This window comes from Amblyomma maculatum, chromosome 6 (genome assembly GCF_055883805.1).
Source record: "Amblyomma maculatum isolate TAMU_Amacu chromosome 6, ASM5588380v1, whole genome shotgun sequence".
In the NCBI taxonomy this organism is placed as follows: domain Eukaryota; kingdom Metazoa; phylum Arthropoda; class Arachnida; order Ixodida; family Ixodidae; genus Amblyomma; species Amblyomma maculatum.
This window is the reverse complement of record NC_139349.1, coordinates 99,259,952-99,275,736: the sequence shown is the minus strand read 5'-3', so window position 1 is coordinate 99,275,736 and position 15,785 is coordinate 99,259,952. Positions and strand designations below refer to the sequence as shown.

The 15,785-nt window shown below is 43.3% G+C and overlaps 1 long non-coding RNA gene across 2 annotated transcripts in view; it reads left to right on the top strand.

Annotated features, from left to right (window-relative positions):
* Positions 1-15,785, top strand: part of LOC146186390 (uncharacterized) — a 39,820-nt gene that overhangs the window by 12,720 nt on the left and 11,315 nt on the right. For both annotated transcript variants that reach the window (XR_014708106.1, XR_014708105.1), the window contains exon 3: positions 6,357-6,676. This is a non-coding gene — a long non-coding RNA (uncharacterized LOC146186390). The remainder of the gene's footprint in view (positions 1-6,356; positions 6,677-15,785) is intronic.

Below are 15,785 nucleotides of genomic sequence, written 5' to 3'. Positions count from 1 at the left end.
TCCCGACTCTTGCCTGAGGGCAAGTGGGAAACGGCTGTGGCTGGGCTTGAACAAGTGACCCAAAAAAGAGTGGACGGTCCTACTGGTGCCTAGCAAGTCCACCGATCCCTTACAGAGAGCATACCCACTGCTTTTGCAGTCGGAGGTGCAATAAGCGAGGTTGCTAATGTACTTCAGAAATTGGTAATACGTAGTAAGACTTATCAAAAGGCTATGTACCAATGTTTCGGTGGTTAGCTATGGGTAAGAGATAAATGCTGCATTTTTAGTGCATAGACACATGCCTGTTGAATATAGATTGGCTGAATGATCTGAGGACTTCTACATGGGGATAACTGAGGTTCTATTACTTAGTTACAACTTATGTTTGATTAGGTGTGGAATACAGAGATGGGTTTGCTGCATAGCAACTCAAGAGGCAATGCCATATGATGTGAATCGTCTACCATATCTGTGTTAATATTAAGGTAAGAAGGAAAATGGCAGTCACTGAGGTTTGACGAGGTGCTTGTGTAGCAGGTGTCATCTGTAGGAGCTTCTTGTAACCAACAAATTGTAATGATACGATTGCCGAGATAATGAATCTTGCTGCGCGATTTTATACTATCCAATGCTGTGTCGTCTCGGTAGCTGTGAAAAGAATTTTAAAGAAAAGTATTAAAACCAGTAGTATTATTTACACGGATTCCTGAAGCGTAATCGCAGTACCGCGCGACAAAAATGCACTGGAGCCCACATTGGAGATGTCATGCGCAATGTAGTAACATTGGCGATCAATTAAGGACAGGTATAAAATACTACTAGCTCCCTATGGCCACGTGGAAATCAGCAGGAGTGAGAAAGTTGATGAATGTGCAGCACGTGTTTGTAAAGCTGTAATGAAACAATTCAACATGCCTTGTAAAGACTTCATTAAGTTTGTATAGAGTGAAATGAGAAATAAATTGCTGGCTTAAAGGATAATGAAGTGAACAAAATACATTTGGTTAAGCTTATCATTGAAGAAAGAAGGTCATTGTTTTGAAGAGCACTGTATCAAAGTAACCCTTTGTCACATTCACTCTGCCTAAACAAGAAAAGCCTACGTGTGAAGCATACAAGGATGAGTTGACAATCGGCCATGTTAGACTGTTATGCCAAAAGGAAAAAATTACAAGGGTTCAACGCTGCTGAACCAAATATTGAACGAAAACATTAGCTGCGGGTAACCGAGCCTTCTTCTTCTTCTCTTTTTCTTCTTCCTCAGCCCACATATAAAGCCCCACTTTAACCAAGCCGTATGAACGTGCCTTAGTGGCCTATAGGGGTAACGTGAATGCCAGGGTCTTAGCAGGCTGATTCTGACATAACCGTCCCATGTGAAACGAGAGACCCAAGTTGGCAGCTCCTGCCGACCACTTGAGTTGGTAGCCCCGCTCTCACTCTAGTGTCATGTGGGGTGTGACATCACAGCGTCATGTGGGTAAGACTTAGCTACCGGCCGCGCTACGCTGAAGGCTCGAAACCTAGAGTAATATTGTTTTCTCAATAAAAGCACTCCACCGGGGTGGTGCAGTGGTTACGGCACTTGACTACTCTGCCCAAGGATGCGGGATCGAATGCCGGCCGCGGCGGCCGCTTTTCAATTAAGGTGGAAAGCAAGGCACCCATGTGCTGTGCGATGTCAGTGCATGTTAAAGAACCCCAGGAGGACGAACGAAGTTTCTGGATTCCTCCACTACGGCGTCTCTCATAGCATGAGTCGCTTTGGGATGTTAAACCCCTAAACCAGAAACCACCTTACTTTTTTACTTGTCTCAAGCATTTTACTTGTCTCGTCCCATCCCATCCAAGCTTCTTGCAAGGGAAAATGCCTTTATAGAGCGTTCTTGTGTTTTCAATTTTTTTCAAAGAAGTAAGCATTCTAAACAAACTGACTTATAGTAATTGGACCCTGAGCTTAGTACATGATGGCCTTAAGTTCTTATGAGCCATAAAGCCCAACGCATGTTGTGAAATTTGATTACTTTTTTTGAGGCAGGGTAATTAGTTGAGAAATAAGGCATGGCTTGTTGAGTTATCACCAATTCCTGGCAAGTATTTTTGGCTGGGTGTGACGTTAGTATCAGGTCTGTTACTCTAGATAACTGAGTGTTCTGTCTAGTCGGGCTATCTATTGAGCTTGAGCAAAATTTGGCATGTGTCTCAAGTAGGTTAAACCAATTTATTTCGGGGCAGTTAAAATCACTTGGTATACAAAGAGAAGCATGCAAAAGTTTGAGTTTCCATGCTGAAATTGTTTTTTTTTAAAACGAGGGAATGAATGAAGCATCGCTCTTGGAAGCATGGTGCTCAACACAGATTACTGTTGGTAGAAATGAGGCCTCAGAACAGATAATAATTATTTCCTGGAGCAAGTGAATCGTAATGCGGAATTGCAGCCTACGATGAGTTATTTCAGAGGCCACTTGTTCGTTTACTTAAGTAGCTGCTCCAGAAAATCTCACAGTCTTGGAATATCGCTTATGCTTCATTATCAATTGTTTTCAGCTAGGATGACTATGCTTAGCATGGCATCACTTAAACTAATGAGTGCACTATGTTTTGCTAGGAGGCTTCTAAGGGTGTAATGGAATGACAAGTTAGGAGTGTTTGTCTTTGAGGGTGGACTTAGTTGAGAGCTTCAGGGTGCAAGGAAGAACTAGAGATGCTGCTTGTGTACTGTGCAATGTCTGTGCACATTAATGAACCCCCAGTAGTCAAGATTATGACTCCTCCGTTATGGTTTTCCTTAATAATAGCTCGAGTAGCTTTGAGACAAGCCCCATAAACTAAACCAGATCAAGTACTTTATTATTTACAGGATACTGCTGGCCTCAGTTTGAGGCCTTAGGCAGGAGTGGGCATATCAATAATACATCAAGAAAACGAACATAGAGAAAAACATCGCAAGAATTTAAGTGAGAAGAAGAGACGAAATCCAGCAATAATAATAGTAACGAAAAGTAAAGCGCGACGAAAACAACAAGGCGCGTACACAGCAGCATGACACAACCACGCATGCTCAGTCACTTGAGCAAGAAACGAAATGTATAAACAATGAAAACAATCATGCATATGAAGCACTCAAGGCATTGCGCACAACGACACGATGGTAATTCTATTTTGCTTCAATACTGTTAAGCATGCCGCAGAATGACTGGACCGTCGGGCATTCCACTGTACTCGAGGTGAGCGCATTCCACTCACGTACTGTCCGTGGAAAAAAACTAGTTTTTAAACACGTTAGTCCTGCAAGAAAATTCTTTAATTTTTTTCGAATGGTTAGATCGTGTTGGGCGCTTAGAAACTAAATTAATGTACACATCCTTATCTATTCACAGCATATCATGATATAGTAGGTACATATATTTCAGTCTGTCCCTATACCGTCTCAATTTTAATGGCTCTAAGTTTGCGTTGTTTAGAAGAACTGTCGGAGATACTTGCCAGCTATAACAGTTGAATATAAATCTAACCGATTTTCTTTGAATGCTTTCTAACTGTGTTATGTTTTTCTGGGTATACGGGTCCCATACTACTGAGGCGTACTCAAGAATTGGTCTAATGTACGTTTTGTACGCTAAAAGACGGATTTCTTGTGTTGATTGTCGAAGCGACCTCCTCAAGTAACCAAGCTTGCGCATTGCTTTTTTTGAAATATATGACATATGCTCGTTCCATCTGAGATCAGATGTAATTACGAGACCCAAGTATTTGTAGCTGCTGACCGTGGAGAGAATATTACCGCCAGTGCTGTAAGAAAATTTTAAAGGGTTTCGTTTTCGCGTGATTGACATAGCGACCGTTTTCTTTGCATTCATAGTCATTTGCCATGTGGCGCACCATGCTTCCACACTGGCCAATGATGAATTCAAACCTGGTCACTGCAGTTATTGCTTTCTTGATATAGTATGCAGTCATCTGCAAATAACCTTATTTTCACGTTCACTACTTGTATCATGTCATTGACGAAGATAAGAAAGAAAAGGGGCCCCAGGACGGATCCCTGTGGAATGCCCGACTGTACCGGTACTTGCGCAACACTGGTAAAAATAATGCAGTTTCATTGCTCGGCATGGCTTAGTGCTTGACAAATTCAGTAAAGCTATGTAAGGCAATGGTTATAATCCTCGCTGGTGAGTTTTTATTAGTTTTTATTTTTATCAGGTCAGTACTGTGAGAAAGCAGGAGGCATCTTCGAAATAAATTTGTTAAATGAAATAACTGCACCATCCTGCTTTAATATTTGCTAAAATATGGCTATTTAGGTCATATTTCAAGCAGATACAGCATGTTTTGCTTAGACTCTGCATAACATAAAAAAAATCCCTAGCTGTGAGCTTGCTGAAAAAATCAAAAAGATGAAAAAAGGCATGAATATCACAACAAAAATTGCAAAACAAAAAATAATTCATAATAAATAAACATGCTGCATTACCTCTTTTCTTTGTTATGAAAATTTCACGCACCTATCTGCAAGTTCCTTTCTATATTGTTCTGAAGCACTAGTCATCTGGTTCCTATGACGGCTGTTGCAAATTTGACATACCCAGCCTTTTGCTACGCCACTCAAAATGCAGTGAAGCCAAATTACCTTGTAACTAACATGTTGTGCAATGAAGTTTGTATTGACGTCGGTGCACCTTAAAGAACTCCATGTGGATGAAATTTCTGGAGTCCTCCACTATAGCGTCTCTCATAGCCTGAGTTGGTTTGGGATGTTAAAGCCTACGAACTAAACCATATTGATGCCATGCATTTTAGTTCCTGTAACAACACTGCTAATGGCTGGCTAAAAATGCTCTTGTCTGTGCAGTCTTCTGCATATAGCAGGGCTTTGTTTTTCGTTTTTGAACATTTTGGGGTTTACGGATGGCACATTTCACAGAGGGAGCAGGGAGTGAGCTGGTTTGACATCAAGATCGAAAATCTGCTCAAGGAGCTTTTCTTTGAAAGCTTGGCTGTCAAACCTACTTTAATTTGACTGTGAGAGCTTTGCACTTTGTTGATGTTCCGGTAAAGCCACCACACATACTGGAAGTTTTCTTGTTGAAATTTTAGCATATGTCGTTGAAATTCGAGCAAATAAAAATAAAGCAGCGAGAACACATAAAGAACATGTGTAATTGCTCGAGAGTGAGCTGAAATAGAAAGTATGCTTACTTTGGACTACTAACTACAGCTCCTGGGTTATCATGGTGGAGATAGTCATCTTTAGGCTTTTCGCTACTGCTGTCATAAAAAATGTACAGTAGAAGTTGCAAAATCGCATAACTGACGCTGTATCCTTAGCATGTCTTGACATGAGCTCAACATATTTATTAAATTTGAGACTACCACGTCTCAGATAATTCTTTCTTTTAAATATCTGCCTGGCAAATAAAATGCGAACTTCTTGGAACTGAAACTACAGATGTCAAGCTACTTTCTTGAAGGGGCTATGTACGCCAGAAGCATGGAAATTGGAGTACAGCAGCCTGTTGTAAACCATCGAAGAGTTATGATACAGCCATGGTATTTTACAGCTTTAATTTTTTTTTTCCAGCCTTCTTTCTCCCTCCCAGCAGCCATAGCACAAAGCCATACAGTATAAACAGCTCCATTTAGTTTGATGCAGGTCAGTCTTGTGCAGTGAACTGGTATACACAATCTTGTATAAATTTTCTACTGCGTTTCGCAATAAGAATGTGTGCTGAGGCATGAGCTTCATCCAAAGAGCACTTAGGTTTTCTCCGCTGCGCCGCACTTTTAAACTGAGGCGCTTCAAATCAAAACAATGTATGCAAATTGCATAATTGTGACGTGCCAGAACAGAACTGGAACCCTGTGATGCCATCAAGTATAGGTTTTCATTGGCATCAAAAATTCAGGTTGTTTTTTATTTCCATCTTCTTTGTGTGACAAAAGTGCATTAGCAGTTTCAAAACAAACCTTCAATATTTGGATGTATAAGCTTAATGCACACTTGTTAGCCTCCCCAATGATGTCATGGTAGTTGTACATCGTGACCATGGGCTGCGGCAGCGATATGTGTATTTCAGTTCTTGCTATTTTCCGAGTTGAAAAGGCTTTTTTCTTTTTTTTTTTTTTTTCTGTTAGAGTGATCTTGTTATTAAGAGTTGGTATTCTATCAATACAAGCCAACTTCAATTTTTCGTCAATGGCCCTTTATGGAGATGTATAGGAACACAAGCGCCGCTACTCTGCTTTCATTCATTATGCTTGTGCATCTGACCATTACTTTCTGTCACCTTTTGATTGTTACATGTGCCACTGTTGGCAAAGGATACCGATTAATCATTAAAACTTTTTCCCTTTTTTTTTTTTTTTTTCAGGTGTTGTAGCTCAGCACAATTATTCCCGAGCACAGTGAATTGGTAGCGGTTTCCGTCTGGCAAAGTATAGGACACCAGTCAGAGCTTATGCTTGGGTGTGCACGTGACAAGCTAAGGTCTGCGTCCTTGTCCACGAAGGACGAGGTCTTCGTCATCGTCATTCGCGCTGTTTATTCCAAATGTATAACCAACTAGCCTGCACTTCGACGCTCGTTGTCCAAGTTCAGAAACGCAGAGTGTCGACAGTCATTAGAAATGGCTTGGATCTTGGAAGAAGGATGGCATGGACTCCCTGCACTCAGAAACCATGCTAAATCCAGGTAGATGTTTTTATTGTGGTTCAGTCAACATATGAGACTATTTATGTTGTGGCCCCTTCTAACGCTTTTACTTTCTTTATTAACTGCAAACTTGCTTAATTCTCTTATTTTTTGTGTTAATTATTGTTTAGCTGTGCTGTGAAGCAGTTTAGTTACATACTATCACTTACCTTGTATATAAAAAATACAGTAGATTCCAAGTATACCGAACCCAGATAGGTTGAATAATTGTTTATATCAAACTCTCATAATATTGCTTTGAAAGCGCTGTGCTAAAGTGCAACAGTATTGTTTGAATTTATAGAACTACCATTCAGTGAAACAGTCAGTTTATTGTTACATGGCAGGAAGCATCTACTGCACGTAAAACACTGGTGCACACTGTTCGTTTCTTCAATGACATTAGGGACATCTTTATAGAACAAAAACCTAGGTTTATTTCTACAGCGGATGCTACACGATGGCACACTGGGCGCATGGCATCCAAATGAGGCTTAACGAACTGCAGGCGAGTTCAGAGTGTAGGGTTGCCAGTTTGAAGGGAACGGAAGCGGCTCGATATCACGGAAGCAGCTCGATGAACTCTTAACATCCTCCCCGCCACATGAATGCTGCCTTATTCATTTCAGGCTTCTAACGGGTGAAGCAGTTGTATCGGGCACCTCACTTTAGTGCCACCTGGCAAGTGGATCATGCAGGATCGCGTTCTTCCATCTCGTCCAGGAAACACCTCAATTATGGGGCCAATTTTTGAAGTCTTTTGAGAGTGCAAATCATCACGAAGCAGTACCAGGTCATTAACTTGCAGGTTACTTAAGGCTGTCAGTGTGGAGTTATGTTAGGACCTCAGCAAACACAAGTACTTGGTTCACCGTCATTTCCACGGTGCACACCATCCACTCCCAAAAGCCTCCCCACCAAGCTGCCCTTTTCACAACGAATTTCTATTCTATGCTTTGGTGAGACAAATAATTTTGCTCTTCTTGATTGTGCGACACATTCCGTAGCTTCTTCAGTTCTGCTGCAGCTTGGTGGAAGGTCTTTGCATTTTCAGAATGCACTGTGCAGCTGATACCGCATCACGCTATGAACCAGCGAAATGCCAAGAGGAAACTGCCCATTGAGAGGTCGCACACAATTTCCAAATATATTGCTCTAGTTACTATGCAGGTCAGGAGTCATTGAGAAAAATTTTATGATCTTGCCTTCCATCTTTGCTAATACGGGTCCCGCGAAGGCAAGGCCTGTAACCGCAAATGGAGCCGATTCCGACACCCTGTCGCGTAGCAGTGGCACTACAGGCTCAGTGGCACTTTTGCGGTTCATTCTTTAGCGTATCATACAATGGTCCAGAACTTCCTTCACGATCTGATGGCCTCGTATAACCCAAAACCCTTCGCGCAGCTGAGTGAGAGTGTCCGCACATCCTGCATGTAGCATTCGTTGGTGAGTGTTCTAGATAAAGAAATCGACGAATGGGTGAGACACAGACAGAACAACCTGATGAGAAGTCTCATAGCTGAGATTTGAGTGCTTTATATGCTTCTTCAGTTTCTGAAATCCTGTGTCATCCAGAAACACATTTAAATTTCGAAGTTCTAATGGTCTTTGAAAGTGGGTGTCATCGTTTGCTCTTCGTGTTGCCAAATGCTTCTCGCTGGACATTGCGTAGCAAGAAATGCTGCGCCTGGTAGATTTCATGTGCACTGAGCGGTCCCTTAAATCAATCTTCCATTTGATTACAGTTTTGCACAAGCCGTTGCACTCAACCTGTGACTCGCTGCAGGTGATTTAGACTGCTGTGAAGCGCTGCATTTGTATCAATGGCAGAGGTGCTGGTACTGCAATGTAACTGATCGTTAATTTCTTGCTCTTTCTTTCTTCGTCAGCTGTCTCGGTGGAAATATCAGCCGGCGTATAAGGCCAGGTTGTTGGCGACTTCTCAAGCCTTAGCGGTCCTTTACACCATTTTTTGCAACTCTTGAGTGCTTCTGGAGAAATTCCTCGAGTTACATGGTCTGCTGGCTTGCTGATACTTGGGCAGTATCTCCAATAATTTGGGTTTGATTTCTCTTGAATTCCTCAGACTCTATTGGCTACAAAGTTTTCCGATACATAGAAATCATGGAGTCTATCCACGGTGTGACCTTGTAGGCCTTGTCGATATTCAGTGCAAAAGATTCTTTGAGGTATACATACATCCAAGCTCCAATCAAGGCCCTGAGAAGCTTTAGCTATGGTAGGGATAGCATCCTGAGCAGTGCCACACGTGTTTTGGCCATGACAAGGGAGATCGTTGTTTTCCCGTCGCTCTCGCCTCCCTGGTATGCAAATGCTCCATAGGCTTGAGAACTTGCATCCGTGAAAATGTGAAATTCGGTTCTGCCGTTCCATTGGTTGTTGTACCGATGAGGGAAGGAAATGGCCTTGAGGCGATGTACTGAATCGACTCAGTTTTCCCATTTCTCACTCACTCCTTCTTGTATTTGTTGTTACTCTGATGCTTTGAAATGGGTTTCTATCGTTCGACACTTCTGCAATGCCCATCAGGACGATGTATTTGATGCCTATACTGTTTTCACTTTAGAACTTCGGCGCTGACAAGTGTTCCAGTTTTTTGCCTTGTCCCCCCTACTGTAATGCCCACCAGGGCAATATGTAGGTACTTGAATAAATAAATAAATGTTTTATCCCAGTCTAATCCAAGCACTCAAAGCTCTCGAAACAGCATTTTCGCTGTGACAATCAGCTGGTCGAGTGAGTCAAAGATTCTTGCTGAGGCTTGGAGTACGAAGCTTGTAGTGTTCTTGTTGATAGTGAGCACCTCCAGCTCTGTTTTCAGTGAATGCTTTAGCTCATCGTTTTCTCTGTCCCACTCATGCCCCAGCACGAAAGCTGCCATTGCAGCATCAGTGCAAGGATTTCCAACATCATCAGCATCGAAGCGCTGTTGCAGGAATTCACTGTTGGAAATCCACTTTTGCGGTTTCATCCCAGCTGAGCTCTTTATTTGCTGTGCCTCTTCATACAATTTCGTCATCTCTTTGATGTTCCTGATTCTGGTTATTAAATCATCAACATGTAGGCAGCTGCCCAAAATTTCTGCTGATGGAGAGGGATCCTCAGAGACTGTAGATGATGTTGTATTGTGGCAGCAAGCATGAAAGAGCCACTCATGGCGCTAAATTGGACTCTTGTCATACGCCACACCTCTATATCACCCTCCGATGAGCCTTTACATTACGGAGGTGAGTAGCAGAACCGGAGTGCATCGCAGTTTTCACTTTTGATGCCAGTTTGAAGGAAGGTGTTCTCATTGTAGGCGGTGAATCCAATTTCGTGGCATCAAAAATTCAGAATAAGCAGCAGCAAGTCAGGGTTCAGGTTCACGCCCGTGGAGAGGGCATCGTTAAGTGATATGCAGCCTTTTGCTTTCGAAGATGCGTAGAACATGGTGCGAACTTTGTTGGTAGAGTTTGAGCGGAAAACAGCACGATGAGGCGTATAATACACTCGAGACAAGGTGCTGTCGATTTCATCAGCTGGAACCTTTTCTGCAAAGCCTTTATCCATATATTCGCGGATGGCTGCATCATAGACTGTTAGCCTGTTTTTGTTGGATCTCAGACATCGCATCAAACTGCCCAGGTGTTCTCATTGCTGGCTACCTCTTGGTGGAGTGCCTTCCATGGGAAGCTTGCCTTGTAGTGCCCGTTGGTCAAAGTCAGGGAAGGGTGAACTCTTCTCTCACCTGCTGTTCCTCTTTTCCAGACAGGCAGCTACTTTAGGAGATACCAAGGCTGTCCAGCTCCCAGAACGCTCGAAAGTTTCCCTTGCAAGAAAAAAAAAAAAAGAAAGTTCCCCTTGTGTGATTCGGCGAGCTGATAAGGCAGCGACATCCACTAATTTTAAATCAGCCGCATGAGTCATCTCGATAGTTTTCTGAAAGCAGCAGCTGGTCGGAACATATGTGTTCAATTTCAAGGGCTTCAATGTAGTGCTCCTTGCAGTCATATTGTCTCCTCAGCCAGAGTTTGACCAGCTTTCTTCATGATGTTGGCCAAGCCACCGAAAGGGGAAGTGGTCACCTCTTTGCCAGACAACCCCGCCGGGGTGGCGCACTGGTTACTGCGCTCGACTACTGTTCCCAAGGACGCGGGATCAAATCCCGGCCTCAGCGGCAGCTAAAAGCAAGGCGCCCGTGTGCTGTGCGATGTCAGTGCACGTTAAAGAACCCCAGGTGGTCGAAATTTCCGAAGTCCTCCACTACGGCGTCTCTCATAGCCTGAGTTGCTTTGGGATGTCAAACCCCACAAACCAAACCAAACCAAATCTTTGCCAGACATCTTTAGATTTAGCTCTCGCGAAAGCTTCTCTGTTACGAATAATCTTTGGCTTCCTCCGTCGAAGACACAGCAGCCAGACATCTTTAGATTTAGCTCTCGCAAAAGCTTTTCTGTTACGAATGATTTTTGGCTTCCTCCGTCGAAAACACAGCGAGCAGGGCGCTTTCTTTATGGTCTGTCCACCCAACCCTGTGCCGCCTGAAGCGGCACGGCAATCTTGTTACTGCTGCTGAGAGATGCTGTTGAATGCAATCCTGTAACAGTCTCGTCGTTGGCATTCGAAGCAGGCAGATCGCAATGAAAAGTAATGTATCGTCGGCCACACTTTGCGCACCATAGTGTCCAATTCTTGCATTTTTTCGTCGTGTACTCTTTTTTGCACATCAGTAGCACTTCCTTTCATTTCGCAGTCTTTTTTTTTTCTTCTCTTCCATTGATATTGATGCATTACAGTCTGCCGCATTATGCGTCTCAGAGGCAGAGAAAGGGCACCTCTCCTTGCTCAATTTGGCACCCTCTGGGAGGCTGGCCACTGAGCCCTTGACATTGACATTGTTGGGAAGCTATTCTCTGGGATGGCCAGGCCTTCATATTTGGTGAGGAGCATGCGTGCTTCCTCCGTGTATTTTTTCTCTGCTATCCACTTCCAGATGAATTGATTGCAGAATGACTTGAAGACACGAGCTGTCCAATACATCGCTGTCCGCACTGTGGGCATCATGATACTTAACAGCTCACTCGTCAGGCAGCACACGAAACAAAGCTACGCATAGCAGTGCACCATGGCTGTCTGATCCGACGTCTAATGCTTCATGCCCTGCGATGTGTCACTGAACGTGATCGTGGAGGCATCACAGCACGTTCACGTCAGTCAAAGTTCTAACCTGGGGTATCTTTAACAGCTGTGTGAGGTGTTCTTGCACGAGCAGATCCTGTCTTCTGAGTGACGGTGTAGTCATAATTCTTCTCCGTCGCCTGAATGCCGATCAAGGCTGTCTCTGCTTTCCCCGTCAACACTGTCAGCAGGTACAGGAACGCTTATATTCTGGTCAAGGTGTTATTCGCATGGACTGCTTGCCAGAATTGCTCACAGAACAGTTTGCCAGCCAAGCTTGTTGCTGCTAAATTTCTGGAGCTCCAGCTTGGGCATCAAGAGATACGGCCGTGGCCTCTTCTGTATTCACCATGCTTGTTACACCGTTAGGATTTAATGCACTTAAGCACCGAAGTGTTGTCCGCATTCGGGTGATGAGAGCTTGACACTGACAAACACCTTTATATTCTGCCATGAGGCCTTTTTCACGCACATGGGGCTCAATCTGGGCTTCCAGTTCTTTTATCTCTTTAGAAATAATATCCAACTCGTCTGATATTTCCACAATGGGGTCTTGTTGCTGAGGGCTCAGGTCATCTTTCGTTCTGAGTCCTGCAAGCTTTGCGCTGAGTCGTTCCAGTTTGGTGCGCATCACCTCTTTTTTGTTTGGAGTCACTCCTATGCCACCATCCGTTGCTGTTCAAATTGCTTGCCTTACGCTGCCATTGTTCTTCGATTTCGATTATTACGGTGTTTCGGCACAAAAAATGTTTGTTTCTTCAATGATGTTAGGAAGGATGTTAGGATGTTAGGTTTTTATGAAACAACAACAACTGAGGTTTATTTCTACAACTGGTAATACACAACTATGCACTGGCCACAGAGCATCCAAACGAGCCTTAACGAACTGCTGGCATGTTCGACTGCTAGTTTTGTAAAACCGTGTGACAAGATGCACCTTTGAGCCCACATGAAAATGGCCTTTGGTCTGGCCTGCTTGTTTTCAATGCAAGATTGCTGTCATGAGGAGAGGCTAGCAATTGTACCGGTTGTCTTGCGGTGAACTCTTAGCTGACTGAAGGTTTGCGATAGCTCTCGCATGGCCTGCTGTGCCAGTAACAGAACTGGACCTCTCATGGTCAGTAGTGGCTTTTCCCAAAGCACCATCTGCTGTAGCTTTGATGCGAGCCGTAACTTCAGTGGCACTTGTGCTGCGCGCCAAGAGATGCGAGCAGCTCAACCTCCGACACTTAAGTTTGTTCCCGCCTAATATTTGGCGCTTGCTTGTGCCTACAAAGTGGATTCTGAAGATGCACCCCCTCCTACCTTACTTCTTTTTTTTTATGCCTGGGGCAAATGGTGCTTGGCATATGGAAGTGTACATATATGCATCATGGGTCACCACACCCACAGTGATTTCTGTGCTGCCAATGCAGTCGAGGTCACTTATAACGACCACGGTTATAATGAATGCTCACTTATTACAAAAAAAGGCGGAACTGCTGTCAAAACGCGTGCTAGAGCTGTGGCGCTGCTCTTGGATAAAATAAAGCAAACAACTGTGGTCGCATCACTCGATTGTAATCAACTGGAAGGCACCATAAACTTGCCCCCAAAGTCGAGAAACACAAGCTTCTCTGTCACCGCGGAGGTGCGCATGTCTCGCAGCACCTTTGATCTCTCCCCATGTGCAAAAAAAGAAATGTTAAGATATATATGCGCAAAATAGGAGCAGCATTGAAAACGAAAATGAATGCACTGCATGTGGCGAAGGAGCAACTAATGATAGCTATATGAAAAGTCTGAATACCAATTAGGAGGTACTCCTTGCTGGTCTACTTGCTGTGCCGCTGCTGTATGCATGCAGAGTGCAGGCAATAGGCAATTGTCAAGCTTGTGTTAAGCAAGCAGTGTGCACCATTTAATTAAAGTTAGTATGTATGTGATAGTTTTCAGGTAAAGTGCTTCGTCTGTTTGGTTTTTAGGACTGAAGTTCCTTTCTGGTCTTTTTGGACTAAGCAGCTTTTGCACCAAGTTTCTAGCTGTGAATAGGCGTAGCTTAATTTAGCACCAAGTGTTATAGCGGAATGATTAACACAAGGCCGGGTATCTCTTACTAAGCGTTCTTTGTGAATGTGTTTTGGAGGTTTCATTGCTGGGCCATATAACTTTTGTCATGGGTTGAAGATGTGATGCTGAGCCCTCTGTTGGTCACCGTAAGTACGCCAAACGCTAATTGTGTCCCTAAAGTGGTTCATCTGCAGAGAGGGTCTGACGTAGCAAATACAACCCCTGACACAGCAAATACAAACGCGGCAGTTATTGGCAGTTATTGCTGAAGATTTTTCAGGGATCATTGCGATGAAGAGCACAGTGGTGCTTTTAAAAGCTTGCTAGCTGTTAAACTGTCTGCTCTGCATATTCATTAAGGCTTTTCATCATTAACACTTTTTGTACTGTCAATGCCAATGTACTAAGCCAATGAAAGGCTTAGACACGTTGCCTGCTGCTGTCAGATGGGCAACTCCCTGGTGCAAAATTGAAGTTCTTCTGGTATGCAAGGGAGACTGCATTGCAGTAGTAACTAGGGAGGTTTCAAGATGATCCACAGCATTCGTGTCCTCCAATTCACAGATGAAAAATTGTGTAGGACCCCACAGCCCTATGATACAGTAGATCCTCTAGGATATATGTTGCCAGTTCATACAATTTCCTGCTTCGTAAGCCAGTGACTGGCAAAAATCTTTACTGTATTAAGTTCTTTACTGCATCATTTCTTGGTGATCATGTGGTCTTGAAGATGCTGGTTGTTAAAATAATCACTCCAAAATACCTTCCATCTCTCTCTTATCGTCTCTTCATGCCGTTTTCTTCTTTCAATTATAAGATTTTTTGTTTTCATCTTGTGGAAGTACCTCTTATTCATGAGGGAAAGGTGGCTCCGAATACTACTGAGCTTAATTTTATGTTATAATCAAATCCTTGCATGAACACGGCATCATCTTCCACTAGTTCTGTCTTTGAAAAGCCAATAGATGAGAAAGGCGCACGGCATTGTCAAGCACTGCAAAACCAAACATGCCATGCCTCCACTTTCCACCGCTGCCTCGTGCAGCACACTGCAGCAAATGTTCAGCGATTTCTTCTCTTTATTTCTTGCTGCACTTTTACTCTCCTTTACTTTCTGAACAGACCGTGCCACCTTCTTTCCATGTTTGTAGACAGCTGTAATATTTTTTTTTTTTCCTACGCGCTTCATGCTTTCCTTCACGGCTCCAAGGCCTACGTAAAGTTGGCTTCTTATTGCTGCTAAACCGAGTGGTACATCCATAAAAAAAAAAAAAAAGAACTTTTTCTTATTATTATTGTTTCAATATCCTAGGTAACGCGCATGCGGCGGTCATTTCGTGGGAATTCGTCGCCACGGCCAGACGCACTTTACTATAACCGATTTTTACCAAAAATGCATTTAACTATAAAGAGGGGGAAACGTACAGTCGTCTATTGAAGGTGAAATGGGACTTCAGTTTTACTTCACTATCTTCGAATTTACTATAGCGGGGTTCTACTTTATACACTTCAGCAAGACCATTCAACTTCAATCGACTAGATCCAGTTCATATTATTGGGGCTACGGTTATCATCTAGTGTGTACAGAACATTCTCAATAGCCAGCCTTTATGTGGAAACGAATGAACCTTTCTTACAAGATCAAAGAATTGCCCTAACTTGTTCATATGACTTCAAAATTCGTTTTCAGCGAAACACTCATGTTATTCTACAGTCACAAAGTGCCCATCTGGGATTCTCTTCAGCAATAAGCGCCGGGCAGTAAAGCCACCCTCTTGCGTTTCGAAGAAAAATATCAGGAACTGGACTTAGTAAGTGAAATGCCAAGTATTAATTGCCCCAAGACACAAACCACTCCCATCGTGGTATACCATACCTG